A 26268-nucleotide genomic window follows, 5' to 3' on the forward strand; every position below is an offset into this window, starting at 1 on the left:
CACCACCAATTATGCCACAGGTGGAGTCCTGTAGCACCACGTCTGTGTCACGGGTGACCTGGGTCGTGACCTGGGTCGTATCCCGACACGCCTGCCCCGGATCACGGGAGTCACGGGCTGCGGTGTAATGCGCAGAGTGTGTGACACTGGTGTTGTCACAGGGGTAGTCACGGGGGTAGTCCCGGGGGTTGTCACGGATGTAGTCACGGGGGTGGTCACCACCAATTATGCCACAGGTGGTGTCCTGTAGCACCACGTCTGTGTCACAGGTGACCTGGGCCGTGACCTGGGTCGTATACCGACACGCCTGCCCCGGATCATGGGAGTCACGGGCTGCGGTGTTATGCGCAGAGTGTGTGACACTGGTGTTGTCACAGGGGTTGTCACGGGGGTTGTCACGGATGTAGTCACGGGGGTGGTCACCACCAATTATGCCTCAGGTGGTGTCCTGTAGCACCACGTCTGTGTCACAGGTGACCTGGGCCGTGACCTGGATCGTATCCCGACACGCCTGCCCCGGATCATGGGAGTCACGGGCTGCGGTGATATGCGCTGAGTGTGTGACACTGGTGTTGTCACAGGGGTTGTCACGGGGGTGGTTACGGATGTAGTCACGGGGGTGGTCACGGATGTAGTCACGGGGGTGGTCACCACCAATTATGCCTCAGGTGGTGTCCTGTAGCACCACGTCTGTGTCACAGGTGACCTGGGCCGTGACCTGGATCGTATCCCGACACGCCTGCCCCGGATCATGGGAGTCACGGGCTGCGGTGATATGCGCTGAGTGTGTGACACTGGTGTTGTCACAGGGGTTGTCACGGGGGTGGTTACGGATGTAGTCACGGGGGTGGTCACGGATGTAGTCACGGGGGTGGTCACCACCAATTATGCCTCAGGTGGTGTCCTGTAGCACCACGTCTGTGTCACAGGTGACCTGGGTCGTGACCTGGGTCGTATCCCGACACGCCTGCCCTGGATCACGGGAGTCACGGGCTACGGTGTTATGCGCAGAGTGTGTGACACTGGTGTTGTCACAGGGGTAGTCACGGGGGTTGTCACGGGTGTGGACACGGGGGTAGTCACGGGTGTGGTCACAGTGCTGGTCACGGGGGTTGTCACCACCAATTATGCCACAGGTGGTGTCCTGTAGCACCACGTCTGTGTCACGGGTGATCTAGGTCGTGACCTGGGTCGTATCCCTACACGCCTGCCCCGGATCACGGGAGTCACGGACTGCGGTGTTATGCGCAGAGTGTGTGACATTGGTGTTGTCACAGGGGTTGTCACGGGGGTGGTCACTGCTGTTGTCACAGGGGTTGTCACGGATGTAGTCACAGGGGTTGTCACGGATGTAGTCACGGGGGTGGTCAACACCAATTATGCCTCAGGTGGTGTCCGGTAGCACCACGTCTGTGTCACAGGTGACCTGGGTCGTGACCTGGGTCGTATCCCCACACGCCTGCCCCGGATTCCGGGAGTCACGGGCTGTGGTGTTATGCGCAGAGTGTGTGACACTGGTGTTGTCACGGGGATGGTCACGGGTGGGGTCACTGGAGGTGACCCCGTCGACTCCGTCTCCTTCACTTAGGACTCAACTGGGTCCAGGTCGAGAAGGATACTAAGGGTCCTGATGAAGGCCCACCAGACGGCCACCTCGAGGACGCCCGTCACGAAGCACCTGGACATGGTCCAGCAGGTCCAGGGGGTCGTGAAGGTCCCGGGGCGTGGAGGGACGATCACCTTCAAGAGGGGGACGTTACTCAACAGTCCCCGCCAGCTGGAGTCGTACTGCCGCTAGAGGAGGCGCAGACGGAGGTGGTTCTGGACCACACCCCAGACGTACCACAACACACGACACACCACCGCCACCACCATCATCATGGAGGTGTTGATTCTATCAGTAAACATTATTTATGTTTTATTTTTTCTGAAAAGTATTTTGTTTTTTACAGAATATTATTAATTTGTTGCTGTATTGTTCATCGCTAATGTTTGGAAATGAGATGTGTTACAACATGCAGAAATACGACACGCACCTGGCAGCTACCAGGTGATTGTAGTGGAGTAGCTACCTGGTGATTGTAGTGGTGTAGCTACGTGTTGATTGTAGTGGTGGAGCTACCTTGTGATTGTAGTGGTGGAGCTACCTGGTGATTGTAGTGGTGGAGCTTCGTGGTGATTGTAGTGGTGTAGCTACGTGGTGATTGTAGTGGTGGAGCTACCTGGTGATTGTAGTGGTGTAGCTACGTGGTGATTGTAGTGGTGGAGCTACCTGGTGATTGTAGTGGTGGAGCTACCTGGTGATGGTAGTGGTGAAGCTACCTGGTGATGGTAGTGGTGAAGCTACCTGGTGATGGTAGTAGTGAAGCTACTTGGTGATTGTAGTAGTGGAGCTACCTGGTGATGGTAGTGGTGTAGCTACCTGGTGATGGTAGTGGTGTAGCTACCTGGTGATGGTAGTGATGTAGCTACCTGTTGATGGTAGTGGTGTAGCTACCTTGTGATGGTAGTGGTGGAGCTACCTGGTGATGGTAGTGGTGTAGCTACCTGGTGATGGTAGTGGTGTAGCTACCTAGTGATGGTAGTGGTGCAGCTACCTGGTGATTGTAGTGGAGCCGCTACCTGGTGATTGTAGTCGGGTAGCTACCTGGTGATGGTAGTGGTGTTGCTATGTGGTGATTGTAGTGGTGTTGCTACCTGGTGATGGTAGTGGTGTAGCTACCTGGTGATGGTAGTGGTGTAGCTACCTGGTGATGGTAGTGGTGTAGCTACCTGGTGATGGTAGTGGTGTAGCTACCTGGTGATGGTAGTGGTGTAGCTACCTAGTGATGGTAGTGGTGTAGCTACCTGGTGATTGTAGTGGAGCAGCTATCTGGTGATTGTAGTCGGGTAGCTACCTGGTGATGGTAGTGGTGTTGCTACGTGGTGATTGTAGTGGTGTAGCTACCTGGTGATTGTAGTAGTGTAGCTACCTGGTGATGGTAGTGGTGTAGCTACCTGGTGATGGTAGTGGTGTAGATACCAGGTGATTGTAGTGGTGGAGCTACCTGGTGATTGAAGTGGTGTAGCTACCTGGTGATTGTAGTGGTGTAGCTACCTGGTGATGGTAGTGTTGTAGCTACCTGGTGATGGTAGTGATGTACTTACCTGGTGACTGAAGTGGTGTAGCTACGTGATGATTGTAGTGGTGTTGCTACCTGGTGATGGTAGTGTTGTAGCTACCTGGTGATGGTAGTGTTGTAGCTACCTGGTGATGGTAGTGGTGTTGCTACCTGGTGATGGTAGTGATGTAGCTACCTGGTGATGGTAGTGGTGTAGCTACCTGGTGATGGTAGTGGTGTAGCTACCTGGTGATGGTAGTGGTGTAGCTACCTAGTGATGGTAGTGGTGTAGCTACCTGGTGATTGTAGTGGAGCAGCTACCTGGTGATTGTAGTCGGGTAGCTACCTGGTGATGGTAGTGGTGTTGCTACGTGGTGATTGTAGTGGTGTAGCTACCTGTTGATTGTAGTGGTGTAGCTACCTGGTGATGGTAGTGGTGTAGCTACCTGGTGATGGTAGTGGTGTAGATACCAGGTGATTGTAGTGGTGGAGCTACCTGGTGATTGAAGTCGTGTAGCTACCTGGTGATTGTAGTGGTGTAGCTACCTGGTGATGGTAGTGTTGTAGCTACCTGGTGATGGTAGTGATGTACTTACCTGGTGACTGAAGTGGTGTAGCTACGTGGTGATTGTAGTGGTGTTGCTACCTGGTGATGGTAGTGATGTAGCTACCTGGTGATGGTAGTGGTGGAGCTACCTGGTGATGGTAGTGATGTAGGTACCTGGTGATGGTAGTGGTGGAGCTACCTGGTGATTGTAGTGGTGGAGCTACCTGGTAATGGTAGTGGTGGAGCTACCTGGTGATGGTAGTGGTGGAGCTACCTGGTGATGGTAGTGATGTAGCTACCTGGTGATGGTAGTGTTGGAGCTACCTGGTGATTGTAGTGGTGGAGCTACCTGGTGATCGTAGTGGTGGAGCTACCTGGCGATGGTAGTGATGTAGCTACCTGGTGATGGTAGTGGTGGAGCTACCTGGTGATAGTAGTGGTGTAGCTACCTGGTGATGGTAGTGTTGTAGCTACCTGGTGATGGTAGTGGTGTTGCTACCTGGTGATGGTAGTGGTGTAGCTACCTGGTGATGGTAGTGGTGTAGCTACCTGGTGATGGTAGTGGTGGAGCTACCTGGTGATGGTAGTGATGGAGCTACCTGGTGATAGTAGTGGTGGAGCTACCTACACCTGTGTGTGTGTGTGTGTGTGTGTGTGTGTGTGTGTGTGTGTGTGTGTGTGTGTGTGTGTGTGTGTGTGTGTGTGTGTGTGTGTGTGTGTGTACTCACCTAATTGTGCTTGCGGGGGTTGAGCTCTGGCTCTTTGGTCCCGCCTCTCAACCGTCAATCAACTGGTGTACAGATTCCTGAGCCTATTGGGCTCTATCATATCTACATTTGAAACTGTGAATGGAGTCAGCCTCCACCACATCACTTCCTAATGCATTCCATTTGCTAACTACTCTGACACTGAAAAAGTTCTTTCTAACGTCTCTGTGGCTCATTTGGGTACTCAGCTTCCACCTGTGTCCCCTTGTTCGCGTCCCACCAGTGTTGAAAAGTTCGTCCTTGTTTACCCGGTCGATTCCCCTGAGGATTTTGTAGGTTGTGATCATGTCCCCCCTTACTCTTCTGTCTTCCAGTGTCGTGAGGTGCATTTCCCGCAGCCTTTCCTCATAACTCATGCCTCTTAGTTCTGGGACTAGTCTAGTAGCATACCTTTGGACTTTTTCCAGCTTCGTCTTGTGCTTGACAAGGTACGGGCTCCATGCTGGGGCCGCATACTCCAGGATTGGTCTTACATATGTGGTGTACAAGATTCTGAATGATTCCTTACACAGGTTCCTGAACGCCGTTCTGATGTTAGCCAGCCTCGCATATGCCGCAGACGTTATTCTCTTTATGTGGGCTTCAGGAGACAGGTTTGGTGTGATATCAACTCCTAGATCTTTCTCTCTGTCTGTTTCATTAAGTACTTCATCTCCTATTCTGTATCCTGTGCCTGGCCTCCTGTTTCCACTGCCTAGTTTCATTACTTTGCATTTACTCGGGTTGAACTTCAACAGCCATTTGTTGGACCATTCACTCAGTCTATCCAGGTCATCTTGTAGCCTCCTACTATCATCCTCTGTTTCAATCCTCCTCATAATTTTTGCATCGTCGGCAAACATTGAGAGGAACGAATCTATACCCTCTGGGAGATCATTTACATATACCAGAAACAGTATAGGTCCAAGGACTGACCCCTGCGGGACTCCACTTGTGACGTCTCGCCAATCTGAGACCTCACCCCTCACACAGACTCGTTGTCTCCTGTTGCTTAGGTATTCCTCTATCCACCGGAGTACCTTCCCTCTCACTCCAGCCTGCATCTCCAACTTTCGCACTAGCCTCTTGTGTGGCACTGTATCAAAGGCTGTCTGACAATCCAAAAATATGCAGTCTGCCCACCCTTCTCTTTCTTGCCTTATTTTTGTTGCCTGGTCGTAGAATTCAAGTAACCCTGTGAGGCAGGACCTGCCATCCCTGAACCCATGTTGATGCTGTGTTACAAAGTTCCTTCGCTCCAGATGCTCCACTAGTTTTTTTCGCACAATCTTCTCCATCAGCTTGCATGGTATGCAGGTTAGGGACACTGGCCTGTAGTTCAGTGCCTCCTGTCTATCCCCTTTCTTGTATATCGGGACTACGTTAGCTGCTTTCCAAGTATCTGGCAGTTCCCCTGTTGCCAGTGATTTGTTATACACTATGGAGAGTGGTAGGCTCAGTTCTCTTGCTCCTTCCTTTAGAACCCAAGGGGAGATTCCATCTGGGCCTATAGCCTTCGTCACGTCCAACTCTAGTAAACACTTCCTTACTTCCCCACTGGTAATCTCAAACTCTTCCAGTGGTTCCTGGTTAGCTATTCCCTCACTTACCTCTGGAATTTCTCCTTGTTCTAAGGTGAAGACCTGTTCTAAGAAGAAGACCTAAGGTGTGTGTGTGTGTGTGTGTGTGTGTGTGTGTGTGTGTGTGTGTGTGTGTGTGTGTGTGTGTGTGTGTGTGTGTGTGTGTGTGTGTGTGTGTGTGTGTGTTTTGTGGCAAAAAAAAATAATTTGATATATGACAGATGGGAAGGGAGCCGAAAGAGCCAAACCCCCATAAGCACAATTAGATGAATACTCTTGGCCACTCGCTCCTAACACTTTGCCGTTAGGGGGGGGGGGGAATAACACTTTGCCGTTGGGGGGGGGGGAATAACACTTTGCCGTTGGGGGGGGGGGGAAATAACACTTTGCTGTGGGAGGACAAACACTTTGCCGTGGGGGGACAAACACTTTGCCGTGGGGGGACAAACACTTTGCCGTTGGGGGGGACTAACACTTTGCCGTTGGGGGGGACTAACACTTTGCAGAGGGGGTACAAACACTTTGCCGTGGGGGTGACTAACAACACGCAAACAGTATGCCCTCAAAACCGCGTGAGCGAGAGGCCCGCAAATCCGAGCGAGCGAAATCCCTGCAAAACCTAGCAAGCAAGAGGCCCGCAAAACCTAGCGAGCGAGAGGCCCGCAAAAACCTAGCGAGCGAGAGGCCCGCAAAACCTAGCGAGCGAGAGGCCCGCAAAACCTAGCGAGCGAGAGGCCCGCAAAACCGAGCGAGCGAGAGGCCCTCAAAACCGAGCGAGCGAGAGGCCCGCAAAACCGAGCAAGCGAGAGGCCCGCAAAACAGAGCGAGCGAGAGGCCCGCAAAACAGAGCGAGCGAGAGGCCCGCAAAACAGAGCGAGCGAGAGGCCCGCAAAACAGAGCGAGCGAGAGGCCCGGAAAACAGAGCGAGCGAGAGGAACGCAAAACCGAGCGACCGAGAGGCCCGCAAAACTTAGCGAGCGAGAGACCCGCAAAACCGAGCTAGTGAGAGGCCCGCAAAACCGAGCGAGCGAGAGGACCGCAAAACTTAGCGAGCGAGAGGCCCGCAAAACCGAGCGAGTGAGAGGCCCGCAAAATCAAGCGAGCGAGAGGCTCGCAAAACAGAGCGAGCGAGAGGCCCGCAAAACAGAGCGAGCGAGAGTCCCGCAAAACAAAGCGAGCGAGAGGCCCGCAAAACTTAGCGAGCGAGAGGCCCGCAAAACAGAGCGAGCGAGAGTCCCGCAAAACAGAGCGAGCGAGAGGCCCGCAAAACTTAGCGAGCGAGAGGCCTGCAAAAACGAGCGAGCGAGAGGACCGCAAAACTTAGCGAGCGAGAGGCCCGCAAAACGGAGCGAGCGAGAGGCCTGCATAACCTAGCGAGCGAGAGGCCCGCAAAACCAAGGTCGTGTTAGTCACCTCCACGGCAAGGTGTTAGTCACCTCCACGGCAAAGTGTTAGCCCCCCACGGCAAAGTGTTAAGGTAGGAATCTGGTGTTCCTACACCAGGTTATTCCTCAGTTCACGAACTGTAGTTCACTGAGGTCGTGACCTGCCACGCCTGCCCCGGGTCACGGGAGTCACGGGCTGCGGTGTTATGCGCAGAGTGTGTGACACTGGTGTTGTCACGGGTGTTGTCACAGGGGTGGTCACTGGGGTAGTCACGGATGTAGTCACGGGTGTAGTCATCACCAATTATGCCACAGGTGGTGTCCTGTAGCACCACGTCTGTGTCACAGGTGACCTGGGTCGTGACCTGGGTCGTATACCGACACGCCTGCCCCGGATCATGGGAGTTACGGGCTGCGGTGTTATGCGCAGAGTGTGTGACACTGGTGTTGTCACAGGGGTGGTCACGGATGGGGTCACGGATGTAGTCACGGGTGTAGTCACCACCAATTATGCCACAGGTGGAGTCAAGTAGCACCACGTCTGTGTCACGGGTGACCTGGGTCGTGACCTGGGTCGTATACCGACACGCCTGCCCCGGATCACGGGAGTCACGGGCTGCGGTGTAATGCGCAGAGTGTGTGACACTGGTGTTGTCACAGGGGTAGTCACGGGGGTTGTCACGGATGTAGTCACGGGGGTGGTCACCACCAATTATGCCACAGGTGGTGTCCTGTAGCACCACGTCTGTGTCACAGGTGACCTGGGCCGTGACCTGGATCGTATCCCGACACGCCTGCCCCGGATCATGGGAGTCACGGGCTGCGGTGATATGCGCTGAGTGTGTGACACTGGTGTTGTCATAGGAGTTGTCACGGGGGTGGTCACGGATGTAGTCACGGGGGTGGTCACCACCAATTATGCCTCAGGTGGTGTCCTGTAGCACCACGTCTGTGTCACAGGTGACCTGGGTCGTGACCTGGGTCGTATCCCGACACGCCTGCCCCGGATCACGGGAGTCACGGGCTACGGTGTTATGCGCAGAGTGTGTGACACTGGTGTTGTCACAGGGGTAGTCACGGGGGTTGTCACGGGTGTGGACACGGGGGTAGTCACGGGTGTGGTCACAGTGCTGGTCACGGGGGTTGTCACCACCAATTATGCCACAGGTGGTGTCCTGTAGCACCACGTCTGTGTCACGGGTGATCTAGGTCGTGACCTGGGTCGTATCCCTACACGCCTGCCCCGGATCACGGGAGTCACGGGCTGCGGTGTTATGCGCAGAGTGTGTGACACTGGTGTTGTCACAGGGGTTGTCACGGGGGTGGTCACTGCTGTTGTCACAGGGGTTGTCACGGATGTAGTCACGGGGGTGGTCAACACCAATTATGCCTCAGGTGGTGTCCGGTAGCACCACGTCTGTGTCACAGGTGACCTGGGTCGTGACCTGGGTCGTATCCCCACACGCCTGCCCCGGATTCCGGGAGTCACGGGCTGTGGTGTTATGCGCAGAGTGTGTGACACTGGTGTTGTCACGGGAGTGGTCACGGGTGGGGTCACTGGAGGTGGCCCCGTCGACTCTGTCTCCTTCACTTAGGACTCAACTGGGTCCAGGTCGAGAAGGATACTAAGGGTCCTGATGAAGGCCCACCAGACGGTCACCTCGAGGACGCCCGTCACGAAGCAACTGGACATGGTCCAGCAGGTCCAGGGGGTCGTGAAGGTCCCGGGGCGTGGAGGGACGATCACCTTCAAGAGGGGGACGTTACTCAACAGTCCCCGCCAGCTGGAGTCGTACTGCCGCTAGAGGAGGCGCAGACGGAGGTGGTTCTGGACCACACCCCAGACGTACCACAACACACGACACACCACCGCCACCACCATCATCATGGAGGTGTTGATTCTATCAGTACTCATTATTTATGTTTTATTTTTTCTGAAAAGTATTTTGTTTTTTACAGAATATTATTAATTTGTTGCTGTATTGTTCATCGCTAATGTTTGGAAATGAGATGTGTTACAACATGCAGAAATACGACACGCACCTGGCAGCTACCAGGTGATTGTAGTGGAGTAGCTACCTGGTGATTGTAGTGGTGTAGCTACGTGTTGATTGTAGTGGTGGAGCTACCTTGTGATTGTAGTGGTGGAGCTACCTGGTGATTGTTGTGATGGAGCTTCGTGGTGATTGTAGTGGTGTAGCTACGTGGTGATTGTAGTGGTGGAGCTACCTGGTGATTGTAGTGGTGTAGCTACGTGGTGATTGTAGTGGTGGAGCTACCTGGTGATTGTAGTGGTGGAGCTACCTGGTGATGGTAGTGGTGAAGCTACCTGGTGATGGTAGTGGTGAAGCTACCTGGTGATGGTAGTAGTGAAGCTACTTGGTGATTGTAGTAGTGGAGCTACCTGGTGATGGTAGTGGTGTAGCTACCTGGTGATGGTAGTGGTGTAGCTACCTGGTGATGGTAGTGATGTAGCTACCTGTTGATGGTAGTGGTGTAGCTACCTTGTGATGGTAGTGGTGGAGCTACCTGGTGATGGTAGTGGTGTAGCTACCTGGTGATGGTAGTGGTGTAGCTACCTAGTGATGGTAGTGGTGTAGCTACCTGGTGATTGTAGTGGAGATGCTACCTGGTGATTGTAGTCGGGTAGCTACCTGGTGATGGTAGTGGTGTTGCTATGTGGTGATTGTAGTGGTGTAGCTACCTGGTGATGGTAGTGGTGTAGCTACCTGGTGATGGTAGTGGTGTAGCTACCTGGTGATGGTAGTGGTGTAGCTACCTGGTGATGGTAGTGGTGTAGCTACCTAGTGATGGTAGTGGTGTAGCTACCTGGTGATTGTAGTGGAGCAGCTACCTGGTGATTGTAGTCGGGTAGCTACCTGGTGATGGTAGTGGTGTTGGTACGTGGTGATTGTAGTGGTGTAGCTACCTGGTGATTGTAGTGGTGTAGCTACCTGGTGATGGTAGTGGTGTAGCTACCTGGTGATGGTAGTGGTGTAGATACCAGGTGATTGTAGTGGTGGAGCTACCTGGTGATTGAAGTGGTGTAGCTACCTGGTGATTGTAGTGGTGTAGCTACCTGGTGATGGTAGTGTTGTAGCTACCTGGTGATGGTAGTGATGTACTTACCTGGTGACTGAAGTGGTGTAGCTACGTGGTGATTGTAGTGGTGTTGCTACCTGGTGATGGTAGTGTTGTAGCTACCTGGTGATGGTAGTGTTGTAGCTACCTGGTGATGGTAGTGGTGTTGCTACCTGGTGATGGTAGTGATGTAGCTACCTGGTGATGGTAGTGGTGGAGCTACCTGGTGATGGTAGTGATGTAGCTACCTGGTGATGGTAGTGGTGGAGCTACCTGGTGATTGTAGTGGTGGAGCTACCTGGTAATGGTAGTGGTGGAGCTACCTGGTGATGGTAGTGGTGGAGCTAGCTGGTGATGGTAGTGATGTAGCTACCTGGTGATGGTAGTGGTGGAGCTACCTGGTGATTGTAGTGGTGGAGCTACCTGGTGATCGTAGTGGTGGAGCTACCTGGCGATGGTAGTGATGCAGCTACCTGGTGATGGTAGTGGTGGAGCTACCTGGTGATAGTAGTGGTGTAGCTACCTGGTGATGGTAGTGTTGTAGCTACCTGGTGATGGTAGTGGTGTTGCTACCTGGTGATGGTAGTGGTGTAGCTACCTGGTGATGGTAGTGGTGTAGCTACCTGGTGATGGTAGTGGTGGAGCTACCTGGTGATGGTAGTGGTGGAGCTACCTGGTGATAGTAGTGGTGGAGCTACCTACACCTGTGTGTGTGTGTGTGTGTGTGTGTGTGTGTGTGTGTGTGTGTGTGTGTGTGTGTGTGTGTGTGTGTGTGTGTGTGTGTACTCACCTAGTTGTACTCACCTAGTTGTGTCTGCAGGATCGAGCATTGACTCTTGGATCCCGCCTTTCGAGCATCGGTTGTTTACAGCAATGACTCCTGTCCTATTTCCCTATCATACCTGGTTTTAAAATTATGAATAATATTTGCTTCCACAACCTGTTCCTGAAGCGCATTCCATTTCCTCACTACTCTCACGCTAAAAGAAAACTTCCTAACATCTCTGTGACTCATCTGAGTTTCAAGCTTCCATCCATGTCCTCTCGTTCTGTTACTATTCCGTGTGAACATTTCGTCTTTGTCCACTCTGTCAATTCCTCTGAGTATCTTATACGTTCCTATCATGTCCCCCCTCTCCCTTCTTCTTTCTAGTGTCGTAAGGCACAGTTCCCTCAGGCACTCTTCATACCCCATCCCTCGTAGCTCTGGGACGAGTCTCGTTGCAAACCTCTGAACCTTTTCCAGTTTCATTATATGCTTCTTCAGATGGGGACTCCATGATGAGGCGGCATACTCTAAGACTGGCCTTACGTAGGCAGTGTAAAGCGCCCTAAATGCCTCCTTACTTAGGTTTCTGAATGATGTTCTAACTTTTGCCAGTGTAGAGTACGCTGCTGTCGTTATCCTATTAATATGTGCCTCAGGAGATAGATTAGGTGTTACGTCCACCCCCAGGTCTCTTTCACGCGTCGTTACAGGTAGGCTGTTCCCCTTCATTGTGTACTGTCCCTTTGGTCTCCTATCTCCTAGTCCCATTTCCATAACTTTACATTTGCTCGTGTTGAATTCTAGTAGCCATTTCTCTGACCATCTCTGCAATCTGTTCAGGTCCTCTTGGAGGATCCTGCAATCCTCATCTGTCACAACTCTTCTCATCAACTTTGCATCATCCGCAAACATCGACATGTAGGACTCTACGCCTGTAAACATGTCGTTAACATATACAAGAAATAGAATTGGTCCCAGCACCGATCCTTGTGGTACTCCACTTGTTACTGTTCGCCAGTCCGACTTCTCGCCCCTTACCGTAACTCTTTGGCTCCTTCCTGTTAGGTAGTTCCTTATCCATTCTAGGACCTTTCCCCCCACCCCCGCCTGCCTCTCGAGCTTGAACAGCAGTCTCATGTGCGGTACTGTATCAAAGGCTTTTTGGCAGTCCAGAAATATGCAGTCTGCCCAACCATCTCTGTCCTGTCTTATCCTCGTTATTTTATCATAGAATTCCAGAAGGTTTGTTAGGCACGATTTCCCTGTCCAGAACCCATGTTGATGTTTGTTCACAAACCTAATGTTCTCCAGGTGTGCAACCAGTCGCAGCCTAATTATTCTTTCCAGTATTTTACAGGGGATGCTTGTCAGTGATACAGGTCTGTAGTTAAGTGCCTCCTCCCTATCTCCTTTCTTGAAGATCGGCACGACATTTGCCTTCTTCCAGCAACTGGGCAATTCTCCTGACATAAGTGACTCATTAAAGATCATTGCCAGAGGCACGCTGAGGGCCTGTGCTGCTTCTTTTAGTATCCACGGTGATACTTTGTCTGGTCCAACTGCTTTAGTTGCATCTAGAGTTGTCAACTGTTTCATTACCTCCTCTGCTGTCACCTCTATATCTGATAGTCTTTCATCTAGGGTAACCCCTTCCAACAATGGGAGCTGCTCAGGCTCGGTAGTGAACACTCCATGGAAACTGGCATTCAGTGCCTCACAGATTTCCTTGTCACTTTCAGTATATGCCCCCTCTGTCTTCCTTAGTCTTGTCACTTGGTCGTTCACCGACATTTTTCTTCTTATATGACTGTGTAGTAACTTAGGTTGTTTTTTCGCTTTGATTGCAATATCGTTCTCATAGTCCCTTTCCGATGTTCGTCTTATGTTAATGTAATCGTTCCTAGCTCTGTTGTATCTGCTTCTGTTGTCCTCTGTTCTTTGTCTTCTGTACTTCCTCCACTCCCGTCTGCTAGCCATTTTTGCTTCCTGACACTGTCTATTAAACCATGGGTTATTATATTCCTTCTTATTTTTTTCCCTTTACCGTTGGTATAAATCTCTCTTCGGCCTCCTGGCATTTCTGTATGACTAGGTCCATCATATCTTGGACTGTTTTTCCTCTAATTTCTTCCTCCCACTGCACTTCACCCAGATAGTCCCTTATCCTCATATAGTCCCCTTTCCTGTAGTCAGCTCTCCTTTCCCAGATCTCTTGTCCCATGGTCATAAGTTTGAATTCCATCATGTAGTCAAAGACTAGGACACAATGGTCACTGGCCCCTAGAGGTATTTCATGCTCTAAATTCTCGATATCTTCTACGTTCTGGGTGAAAATCAGGTCTAATAGGCTCGGTGCATCTCCTCCTCTTTCCCTTGTGTCTTCCTTCACATGTTGTGTCAGGAAATTCCTGTCTATAACATCTACTAATTTTGCTCCCCACGTTTCGTCCCCTCCATGGGGATTCCTTGATTCCCAATTTATCTCTCCATGATTTAGGTGCCCCATGATCAGCAGCTTCGCTCTCATTCTGTGGGCTAGTGTTGCTGCCTTCTACAGTTCATCTATACATGCTTTGTTGTTGTCATCATACTCCTGCCTGGGTCTTCTACTGTTTGGTGGGGGATTGTAGATTACCAGGATCACAATCTTCCTCCCATCTACTGTCAGAGTTCCATGTATGAAGCTTGTGCACTCATTGGTAACTCGATTTCCCAGGTCTTCAAACTTCCATTTCCGCTTTATTAGGAGTGCTACTCCCCCTCCCTGTCTCTGTGTCCTCTCTTTTCGTATCACCTGGTACCCTTCAGGAAAGATTGCATCTGAGATCATGTCATTAATTTTAGTTTCCACAATTGCAACTATGTCAGGATCTGCTTCACTCACTCTTTCTTTTATCTCTTCTGCTTTATTAGATACCCCATCAGCATTGGTGTACCAAACCTTGAGATTCTTCATGGAAACTCTTGTACCAGAGTTCTCCCTTTCTCTGGGGGTCTGGGGGGATCTGGGGGATGTCTGGGGGGTGACTGGGGGTAGAGGGGATCTGGGGGATCTGGGGGGTGTCTGGGGGATGACTGGGGGCGGGGAGGGTCCGGGGGATGTCCGGGGGGATCCGGGGGGTGTCTGGGGGGGTCCGGGGGGTGTATGGGGGGTGAAAGAGTTCAGGAGGGGGGTGTTCAGAAAGAGTGCTTGGGGGGCTACTGGGGGCTGGGCTTCTAGGAAGGTAGGTAGGAGGGTCTGGGGTAGGGCCTGGGTAGGTAGGTCTGGAGTAGGAAGGGCATACTGGGTCTGAAGATTAGGGAGGGCATAGAGGGATTGGGAGATAGCGTAAGGTTGGGAGACAGATAGAGGTTGAGAGGTTGGGAGGGGGAAGGATAGAGGGGGTGGGGGGGACCTCCCACCTCCCTCGCAAGGGTGGGGGGTCACATGGAAGGAGAGGGGATGAGGAGGGGTGAGGGCTGGGTAGGCTTTGGGTGTTGAGGGGATGAGGTCTGGGTGGGTTCTTGGGGTTGAGGGGATGAGGTCTGGATGGGTTTTGGGGGTTGAGGGGATGAGAGCTGGGTGGGTTTTGGGGGTTGAGGGGATGAGGGCTGGACGGGTTTTTGGGGCTGAGGTGATGAGGGGGTCCTTGGAATGTGGGATGAATTTGACTCCAGTGGGGTCAGAGGGGTCAAGGGATGTGCTGGGGAGATAAGCAGGGGCGGCTGATTTGGGGAAGGGGTGACCTGAGAAGCACGTGTGAGCTGGTTAGCATGGGGTGGTTTAGCACTGGGGTGTGTAGCTGCGCTCAAATGGGAAGAGTCGTACTGTTGTTTGCTTGCTCTGTGGGCAATCTGTTCCTCCTTCGTCATGAATTTGTCAATAAATACGTTGTAGTAATTTTCGCTACCTCTGAGTAGGTGTTTGTGATGCAGTATGTAATCCACTGCCTCTTCGTTAGTGAACTGTACCAGGACAGGTCGTTTCCTGTTACAGTTGTATGGTCCAATGCGTCGGTGGACTTGCACCTCATTCCCTGCCATCTGGGCTCTCATGTCTCTCAAGATCCCCTGTAGTTCCAAATCCTCAATCTCCATCCTTTCCTGCCTCGATGGTGCCCTGGCTTCAAGTAATCCATGGATTATGATTGTCGTCTTTCTCAGTTCAGGGTCATGCTGGTGGCCCTCTCCCTGGCTGACCCCCACCCCTCCTACACCCGCTACTCCACCTACTACTACTCCCCCTTCCCCTGCCAAGCTTCCCTTATTCCTGCCAAATTCATTAGTAAGCCTAGATATTTCTCCTTGCCATTCTACCCTGCTCTTCCTGATTTCCTCTTGAATATAATCCATAAACTCTTGTTTGAGTCTTTGAACCTCACCCTGTATCTTATTAAAGACTTCACTTTTAATCCCCTGGATTAGATCACCTATCCAAACATCCCTCTTCTCTACAAATTTCCCAATCATCTTCTCCACAAACCTATCTTCTTCCTCAATCATAATACTGTTGGACCTAGACACCCTTCCTGACCTAGTCATTGCTATAATGCAACCTTACCCACTGGGGTTCCAAGTATCTTACCGTCCTGCTAACACAATAGGTGAGTGAATCTCCAAGCGTCGTCCCACGTGGTGGTAGAAGGTTGCTGCCGGGGTGAGGTCACGCGGTCAGAGGTCGGTGAGGTCTGCTCCACACTGCCACAATACTTCCTCAACTATTTTGAATTACGCTATTTAAACTGTTTTTCTTCACTACCTTATGGCTCTGGCCAAAACTCAAGGTTTTTTTCATTCACTTGTACACACTTTTTCACTTTGAAGTTGCCTGATTACCCCTCCCACTCCACTAGTGAACCAGGAGCTCCCAACCCACGTCCACCCAACACGATGGTCACAAGACAAGTCCCCCAATGTGTGTGTGTGTGTGTGTGTGTGTGTGTGTGTGTGTGTGTGTGTGTGCGTGCGTGCGTGCGTGCGTGCGTGCGTGCGTGCGTGCGTGCGTGTGTGTGTGTGTGTGTGTGTGTGTGTGTGTGTGTGTGTGTGTTTTGTGGCAAAAAAAAAATAATTTGATATATGACAGATGGGAAGGGAGCCGAAAGAGCCAAACCCCCATAAGCACAATTAGATGAATACTCTTGGCCACTCGCTCCTAACACTTTGCCGTTGGGGGGGGGGGAAATAACACTTTGCCGTTGGGGGGGGGGGAAATAACACTTTGCCGTTGGGGGGGGGGAAATAACACTTTGCTGTGGGAGGACAAACACTTTGCCGTGGGGGGACAAACACTTTGCCGTGGGGGGACAAACACTTTGCCGTTGGGGGGGACTAACACTTTGCCGTTGGGGGGGACTAACACTTTGCAGAGGGGGGACAAACACTTTGCCATTGGGGGAGTAACACGTAACTTGCCATGGGGGGACTAACACTTTGCCGTGGGGGTGACTAACAACACGCAAACAGTATGCCCTCAAAACCGCGTGAGCGAGAGGCCCGCAAAACCTAGCGAGCGAGAGGCCCGCAAAAACCTAGCGAGCGAGAGGCCCGCAAAACCAAGGTCGTGTTAGTCACCTCCACGGCAAAGTGTTAGCCCCCACGGCAAAGTGTTAAGGTAGGAATCTGGTGTTCCTACACCAGGTTATTCCTCAGTTCACGAACTGTAGTTCACTGAGGTCGTGACCTGCCCCGCCTGCCCCGGGTCACGGGAGTCACGGGCTGCGGTGTTATGCGCAGAGTGTGTGACACTGGTGTTGTCATGGGTGTTGTCACAGGGGTGGTCACTGGGGTAGTCACGGATGTGGTCACGGATGTAGTCACAGGTGTAGTCATCACCAATTATGCTACAGGTGGTGTCCTGTAGCACCACGTCTGTGTCACGGGTGACCTGGGTCGTATACCGACACGCCTGCCCCGGATCATGGGAGTCACGGGCTGCGGTGTTATGCGCAGAGTGTGTGACACTGGTGTTGTCACAGGGGTGGTCACGGATGGGATAGTCACGGATGTGGTCACGGATGTAGTCACGGGTGTAGTCACCACCAATTATGCCACAGGTGGAGTCCTGTAGCACCACGTCTGTGTCACGGGTGACCTGGGTCGTGACCTGGGTCGTATACCGACACGCCTGCCCCGGATCACGGGAGTCACGGGCTGTGGTGTAATGCGCAGAGTGTGTGACACTGGTGTTGTCACAGGGGTAGTCACGGGGGTTGTCACGGATGTAGTCACGGGGGTGGTCACCACCAATTATGCCACAGGTGGTGTCCTGTAGCACCACGTCTGTGTCACAGGTGACCTGGGTCGTGACCTGGGTCGTATCCCGACACGCCTGCCCCGGATCACGGGAGTCACGGGCTACGGTGTTATGCGCAGAGTGTGTGACACTGGTGTTGTCACAGGGGTAGTCACAGGTGTGGACACGGGGGTAGTCACGGGTGTGGTCACAGTGCTGGTCACGGGGGGTGTCACCACTAATTATGCCACAGGTGGTGTCCTGTAGCACCACGTCTGTGTTTTGGGTGATCTAGGTCGTGACCTGGGTCGTATCCCTACACGCCTGCCCCAGATCACGGGAGTCACGGGCTGCGGTGTTATGCGCAGAGTGTGTGACACTGGTGTTGTCACAGGGGTTGTCACGGGGGTGGTCGCTGCTGTTGTCACAGGGGTTGTCACGGATGTAGTCACAGGGGTTGTAACGGATGTAGTCACAGGGGTGGTCAACACCAATTATGCCTCAGGTGGTGTCCGGTAGCACCACGTCTGTGTCACAGGTGACCTGGGTCGTATCCCGACACGCCTGCCCCGGATTCCGGGAGTCACGTGCTGTGGTGTTATGCGCAGAGTGTGTGACACTGGTGTTGTCACGGGGGTGGTCACGGGTGGGGTCACTGGAGGTGGCCCCGTCGACTCCGTCTCCTTCACTTAGGACTCAACTGGGTCCAGGTCGAGAAGGATACTAAGGGTCCTGATGAAGGCCCACCAGACGGCCACCTCGAGGACGCCCGTCACGAAGCAACTGGACATGGTCCAGCAGGTCCAGGGGGTCGTGAAGGTCCCGGGGCGTGGAGGGACGATCACCTTCAAGAGGGGGACGTTACTCAACAGTCCCCGCCAGCTGGAGTCGTACTGCCGCTAGAGGAGGCGCAGACGGAGGTGGTCCTGGACCACACCCCAGACGTCCCACAACACACGACACACCACCGCCACCACCATCATCATGGAGGAGTTGATTCTATCAGTACTCATTATTTATGTTTTATTATTTCTGAAAAGTATTTTGTTTTTTACAGAATATTATTAATTTGTTGCTGTATTGTTCATCGCTAATGTTTGGAAATGAGATGTGTTAAAACATGCAGAAATACGACACGCACCTGGCAGATACCAGGTGATTGTAGTGGAGTAGCTACCTGGTGATTGTAGTGGTGTAGCTACGTGGTGATTGTAGTGGTGGAGCTACCTGGTGATTGTAGTGGTGGAGCTACCTGGTGATTGTAGTGGTGGAGCTTCGTGGTGATTGTAGTGGTGTAGCTACGTGGTGATTGTAGTGGTGGAGCTACCTGGTGATTGTAGTGGTGTAGCTACGTGGTGATTGTAGTGGTGGAGCTACCTGGTGATTGTAGTGGTGGAGCTACCTGGTGATGGTAGTGGTGTAGCTACCTGGTGATGGTAGTGGTGAAGCTACCTGGTGATGGTAGTGGTGAAGCTACCTGGTGATTGTAGTAGTGGAGCTACCTGGTGATGGTAGATGTGTAGCTACCTGGTGATGGTAGTGGTGTAGTTACCTGGTGATGGTAGTGATGTAGCTACCTGTTGATGGTAGTGGTGTAGCTACCTTGTGATGGTAGTGGTGGAGCTACCTGGTGATGGTAGTGGTGTAGCTACCTGGTGATGGTAGTGGTGTAGCTACCTAGTGATGGTAGTGGTGTAGCTACCTGGTGATTGTAGTGGAGCCGCTACCTGGTGATTGTAGTCGGGTAGCTACCTGGTGATGGTAGTGGTGTTGCTATGTGGTGATTGTAGTGGTGTAGCTACCTGGTGATGGTAGTGGTGTAGCTACCTGGTGATGGTAGTGGTGTAGCTACCTGGTGAGGGTAGTGGTGTAGCTACCTAGTGATGGTAGTGGTGTAGCTACCTGGTGATTGTAGTGGAGCAGCTACCTGGTGATTGTAGTCGGGTAGCTACCTGGTGATGGTAGTGATGTTGCTACGTGGTGATTGTAGTGGTGTAGCTACCTGGTGATTGTAGTGGTGTAGCTACCTTTTGATGGTAGTGGTGTAGCTAACTGGTGATGGTAGTGGTGTAGATACCAGGTGATTGTAGTGGTGGAGCTACCTGGTGATTGAAGTGGTGTAGCTACCTGGTGATTGTAGTGGTGTAGCTACCTGGTGATGGTAGTGTTGTAGCTACCTGGTGATGGTAGTGATGTACCTACCTGGTGACTGAAGTGGTGTAGCTACGTGGTGATTGTAGTGGTGTTGCTACCTGGTGATGGTAGTGTTGTAGCTACCTGGTGATGGTAGTGTTGTAGCTACCTGGTGATGGTAGTGGTGTTGCTACCTGGTGATGGTAGTGATGTAGCTACCTGGTGATGGTAGTGGTGGAGCTACCTGGTGATGGTAGTGATGTAGCTACCTGGTGATGGTAGTTGTGGAGCTACCTGGTGATTGTAGTGGTGGAGCTACCTGGTAATGGTAGTGGTGGAGCTACCTGGTGATGGTAGTGGTGGATCTACCTGGTGATGGTAGTGATGTAGCTACCTGGTGATGGTAGTGGTGGAGCTACCTGGTGATTGTAGTGGTGGAGCTACCTGGTGATCGTAGTGGTGGAGCTACCTGGCGATGGTAGTGATGTAGCTACCTGGTGATGGTAGTGGTGGAGCTACCTGGTGATGGTAGTGGTGTAGCTACCTGGTGATGGTAGTGTTGTAGCTACCTGGTGATGGTAGTGGTGTTGCTACCTGGTGATGGTAGTGGTGTAGCTACCTGGTGATGGTAGTGGTGTAGCTACCTGGTGATGGTAGTGGTGGAGCTACCTGGTGATGGTAGTGGTGGAGCTACCTGGTGATAGTAGTGGTGGAGCTACCTACACCTGTGTGTGTGTGTATGTGTGTGTGTGTGTGTGTGTGTGTGTGTGTGTGTGTGTGTATGTGTGTGTGTGTGTGTGTGTGTGTGTGTGTGTGTGTGTGTGTGTATGTGTGTGTGTGTGTGTGTGTGTGTGTGTGTGTGTGTGTGTTTTGTGGCAAAAAAAAAAATAATTTGATATATGACAGATGGGAAGGGAGGCGAAAGAGCCAAACCCCCATAAGCACAATTAGATGAATACTCTTGGCCACTCGCTCCCAACACTTTGCCGTTAGAAGGGGAGGACAAACACTTTGCCGTGGGGGGACAAACACTTTGCCGTTGGGGGGGACTAACACTTTGCCGTTGGGGGGGACTAACACTTTGCAGAGGGGGGACAAACACTTTGCCATTGGGGGAGTAACACGTAACTTGCCATGGGGGGACTAACACTTTGCCGTGGGGGTGACTAACAACACGCAAACAGTATGCCCTCAAAACCGCGTGAGCGAGAGGCCCGCAAATCCGAGCGAGCGAGATCCCTGCTAAACCTAGCAAGCAAGAGGCCCGCAAAACCTAGCGAGCGAGAGGCCCGCAAAAACCTAGCGAGCGAGAGGCCCGCAAAACCTAGCGAGCGAGATGCCCGCAAAACCTAGCGAGCGAGAGGCCCGCAAAAACCTAGCGAGCGAGAGGCCCGCAAAACCTAGCGAGCGAGATGCCCGCAAAACCTAGCGAGCGAGAGGCCCGCAAAACCGAGCAAGCGAGAGGCCCGCAAAACAGAGCGAGCGAGAGGCCCGCAAAACAGAGCGAGCGAGAGGCCCGCAAAACAGAGCGAGCGAGAGGCCCGCAAAACAGAGCGAGCGAGAGGAACGCAAAACAGAGCGAGCGAGAGGCCCGGAAAACAGAGCGAGCGAGAGGAACGCAAAACCGAGCGAGCGAGAGGCCCGGAAAACAGAGCGAGCGAGAGTCCTGCAAAACAGAGCAAGCGAGAGGCCCGCAAAACTTAGCGAGCGAGAGGCCCGCAAAACTTAGCGAGCGAGAGGCCCGCAAAACCGAGCGAGCGAGAGGCCCGCAAAACTTAGCGAGCGAGAGACCCGCAAAACCGAGCGAGCGAGAGGCCGGCAAAACCGAGCGAGCGAGAGGACCGCAAAACTTAGCGAGCGAGAGGCCCGCAAAACCGAGCGAGCGAGAGGCCCGCAAAATCAAGCGAGCGAGAGGCCCGCAAAACAGAGCGAGCGAGAGGCCCGCAAAACAGAGCGAGCGAGAGTCCTGCAAAACAGAGCGAGCGAGAGGCCCGCAAAACAGAGCGAGCGAGAGTCCCGCAAAACAGAGCGAGCGAGAGGCCAGCAAAAACGAGCGAGCGAGAGGCCCGCAAAACGGAGCGAGCGAGAGGCCTGCATAACCTAGCGAGCGAGAGGCCCGCAAAACCAAGGTCGTGTTAGTCACCTCCACGGCAAAGTGTTAGCCCCCACGGCAAAGTGTTAAGGTAGGAATCTGGTGTTCCTACACCAGGTTATTCCTCAGTTCACGAACTGTAGTTCACTGAGGTCGTGACCTGCCCCGCCTGCCCCGGGTCACGGGAGTCACGGGCTGCGGTGTTATGCGCAGAGTGTGTGACACTGGTGTTGTCACGGGTGTTGTCACAGGGGTGGTCACTGGGGTAGTCACGGATGTGGTCACGGATGTAGTCACAGGTGTAGTCATCACCAATTATGCCACAGGTGGTGTCCTGTAGCACCACGTCTGTGTCACGGGTGACCTGGGTCGTGACCTGGGTCGTATACCGACTCGCCTGCCACAGATCATGGGAGTCACGGGCTGCGGTGTTATGCGCAGAGTGTGTGACACTGGTGTTGTCACAGGGGTGGTCACGGATGGGATAGTCACGGATGTGGTCACGGATGTAGTCACGGGTGTAGTCACCACCAATTATGCCACAGGTGGAGTCCTGTAGCACCACGTCTGTGTCACGGGTGACCTGGGTCGTGACCTGGGTCGTATACCGACACGCCTGCCCCGGATCACGGGAGTCACGGGCTGTGGTGTAATGCGCAGAGTGTGTGACACCGGTGTTCTCATAAGGGTAGTCACGGGGGTTGTCACGGATGTAGTCACGGGGGTGGTCACCACCAATTATGCCACAGGTGGTGTCCTGTAGCACCACGTCTGTGTCACAGGTGACCTGGGCCGTGACCTGGGTTGTATCACGACACGCCTGCCCCGGATCATGGGAGTCACGGGCTGCGGTGTTATGCGCAGAGTGTGTGACACTGGTGTTGTCACAGGGGTTGTCACGGGGGTTGTCACGGATGTAGTCACGGGGATTATCACGGATGTAGTCACGGGGGTGGTCACCACCAATTATGCCTCAGGTGGTGTCCTGTAGCACCACGTCTGTGTCACAGGTGACCTGGGCCGTGACCTGGGTCGTATCCCGACACGCCTGCCCCGGATCATGGGAGTCACGGGCTGCGGTGTTATGCGCTGAGTGTGTGACACTGGTGTTGTCACAGGGGTTGTCACGGGGGTGGTCACCACCAATTATGCCTCAGGTGGTGTCCTGTAGCACCACGTCTGTGTCACAGGTGACCTGGGTCGTGACCTGGGTCGTATCCCGACACGCCTGCCCCGGATCACGGGAGTCACGGGCTACGGTGTTATGCGCAGAGTGTGTGACACTGGTGTTGTCACAGGGGTAGTCACGGGTGTGGACACGGGGGTAGTCACGGGTGTGGTCACAGTGCTGGTCACGGGGGTTGTCACCACTAATTATACCACAGGTGGTGTCCTGTAGCACCACGTCTGTGTCACGGGTGACCTGGGTCGTGACCTGGGTCGTATCCCTACACGCCTGCCCCGGATCACGGGAGTCACGGGCTGCGGTGTTATGCGCAGAGTGTGTGACACTGGTGTTGTCACAGGGGTTGTCACGGGGGTGGTCACTGCTGTTGTCACAGGGGTTGTCACGGATGTAGTCACAGGGGTTGTCACGGATGTAGTCACGGGGGTGGTCAACACCAATTATGCCTCAGGTGGTGTCCGGTAGCACCACGTCTGTGTCACAGGTGACCTGGGTCGTGACCTGGGTCGTATCCCCACACGCCTGCCCCGGATTCCGGGAGTCAAGGGCTGTGGTGTTATGCGCAGAGTGTGTGACACTGGTGTTGTCACTGGGGTGGTCACGGGTGGGGTCACTGGAGGTGGCCCCGTCGACTCCGTCTGCTTCACTTAGGACTCAACTGGGTCCAGGTCGAGAAGGATACTAAGGGTCCTGATGAAGGCGCACCAGACGGCCACCTCGAGGACGCCCGTCACGAAGCAACTGGACATGGTCCAGCAGGTCCAGGGGGTCGTGAAGGTCCCGGGGCGTGGAGGGACGATCACCTTCAAGAGGGGGACGTTACTCAACAGTCCCCGCCAGCTGGAGTCGTACTGCCGCTAGAGGAGGCGCAGACGGAGGTGGTTCTGGACCACACCCCAGACGTACCACAACACACGACACACCACCGCCACCACCATCATCATGGAGGAGTTGATTCTATCAGTACTCATTATTTATGTTTTATTATTTCTGAAAAGTATTTTGTTTTTTACAGAATATTATTAATTTGTTGCTGTATTGTTCATCGCTAATGTTTGGAAATGAGATGTGTTACAACATGCAGAAATACGACACGCACCTGGCAGCTACCAGGTGATTGTAGTGGAGTAGCTACCTGGTGATTGTAGTGGTGTAGCTACGTGGTGATTGTAGTGGTGGAGCTACCTGGTGATTGTAGTGGTGGAGCTACATGGTGATTGTAGTGGTGGAGCTTCGTGGTGATTGTAGTGGTGTAGCTACGTGGTGATTGTAGTGGTGGAGCTACCTGGTGATTGTAGTGGTGTAGCTACGTGGTGATTGTAGTGGTGGAGCTACCTGGTGATTGTTGTGGTGGAGCTACCTGGTGATGGTAGTGGTGTAGCTACCTGGTGATGGTAGTGGTGAAGCTACCTGGTGATGGTAGTGGTGAAGCTACCTGGTGATGGTAGTGGTGAAGCTACCTGGTGATTGTAGTAGTGGAGCTACCTGGTGATGGTAGTGGTGTAGCTACCTGGTGATGGTAGTGGTGTAGTTACCTGGTGATGGTAGTGATGTAGCTACCTGTTGATGGTAGTGGTGTAGCTACCTTGTGATGGTAGTGGTGGAGCTACCTGGTGATGGTTGTGGTGTAGCTACCTGGTGATGGTAGTGGTGTAGCTACCTAGTGATGGTAGTGGTGTAGCTACCTGGTGATTGTAGTGGAGCCGCTACCTGGTGATTGTAGTCGGGTAGCTACCTGGTGATGGTAGTGGTGTTGCTATGTGGTGATTGTAGTGGTGTAGCTACCTGGTGATGGTAGTGGTGTAGCTACCTGGTGATGGTAGTGGTGTAGCTACCTGGTGATGGTAGTGGTGTAGCTACCTGGTGAGGGTAGTGGTGTAGCTACCTAGTGATGGTAGTGGTGTAGCTACCTGGTGATTGTAGTGGAGCAGCTACCTGATGATTGTAGTCGGGTAGCTACCTGGTGATGGTAGTGGTGTTGCTACGTGGTGATTGTAGTGGTGTAGCTACCTGGTGATTGTAGTGGTGTAGCTACCTGGTGATGGTAGTAGTGTAGCTACCTGGTGATGGTAGTGGTGTAGGTACCAGGTGATTGTGTCGTGACGCTGAACCCCGGTTCATTCCGAACACAGCGATTACACAACACATAACACCTTGCCTCAGCAACCGTTACTACCACCGTGTACTCCTACACACACCAGACCCTTGAGGCGTACCACTAGGTTTGTACTGGAACACAATGAATGAACATACGGAAGGTATTTAAAGGCCGTCGGATTTTGTCATTTAATTACAAAGAATAGACTCTGACAAATAATACTATATTAATTAACATACCCTATTAGGTCAATACACTTCCAATACCCATAGACCACTTGACCTCCGCGATCACCACATACACTCGTAACTTCCGCCTAAGTCCCTAATACGGAATGATTACTACAACGCTCCACACCCGGTTAGTCTTACATTCAATACTCACATACTGCAGACTTAACTTGGTCACTAAGATCACAACAGGCTCTCGCATAGCTGTCTGCTACACTTCGCTGCTGCCACAACCGGAGACCTCCGAGGACTTGCTAGTTCCACTTCCACAACCAGACTCACTCCAGTCAGCCATCTACCTCAACCATTTCACCCCACCTCTCAAGGAAGGTATAATCCGATTAACCTTATCCCTAGAGAGGTAATCTTGTTCCTAGAAGCCTGACGAAGAATAATTCCTCTTTCCAGGAATTAATCATTTGGCTAAACAGCTTCGGTCTTAATCCATTGACCTTTCTTAGATATGTGATCCATAGTCTGTCTACTTACATGTACTTCCAATCATCATTCGTTAAGTGTTGTAGTAATGATCCTCTAGCTAATAATTCCTACTAACTTGTGGATTACAACAATTGTAGTGGTGGAGCTACCTGGTGATTGAAGTGGTGTAGCTGCCTGGTGATTGTAGTGGTGTAGCTACCTGGTGATGGTAGTGTTGTAGCTACCTGGTGATGGTAGTGATGTACCTACCTGGTGACTGAAGTGGTGTAGCTACGTGGTGATTGTAGTGGTGTTGCTACCTGGTGATGGTAGTGTTGTAGCTACCTGGTGATGGTAGTGTTGTAGCTACCTTGTGATGGTAGTGGTGTTGCTACCTGGTGATGGTAGTGATGTAGCTACCTGGTGATGGTAGTGGTGGAGCTACCTGGTGATGGTAGTGATGTAGCTACCTGGTGATGGTAGTGGTGGAGCTACCTGGTGATTGTAGTGGTGGAGCTACCTGGTAATGGTAGTGGTGGAGCTACCTGGTGATGGTAGTGGTGGAGCTACCTGGTGATGGTAGTGATGTAGCTACCTGGTGATGGTAGTGGTGAAGCTACCTGGTGATTGTAGTGGTGGAGCTACCTGGTGATCGTAGTGGTGGAGCTACCTGGCGATGGTAGTGATGT

This window comes from Procambarus clarkii, chromosome 4, assembly GCF_040958095.1.
Source record: "Procambarus clarkii isolate CNS0578487 chromosome 4, FALCON_Pclarkii_2.0, whole genome shotgun sequence".
NCBI classification, from domain to species: Eukaryota; Metazoa; Arthropoda; class Malacostraca; order Decapoda; family Cambaridae; genus Procambarus; species Procambarus clarkii.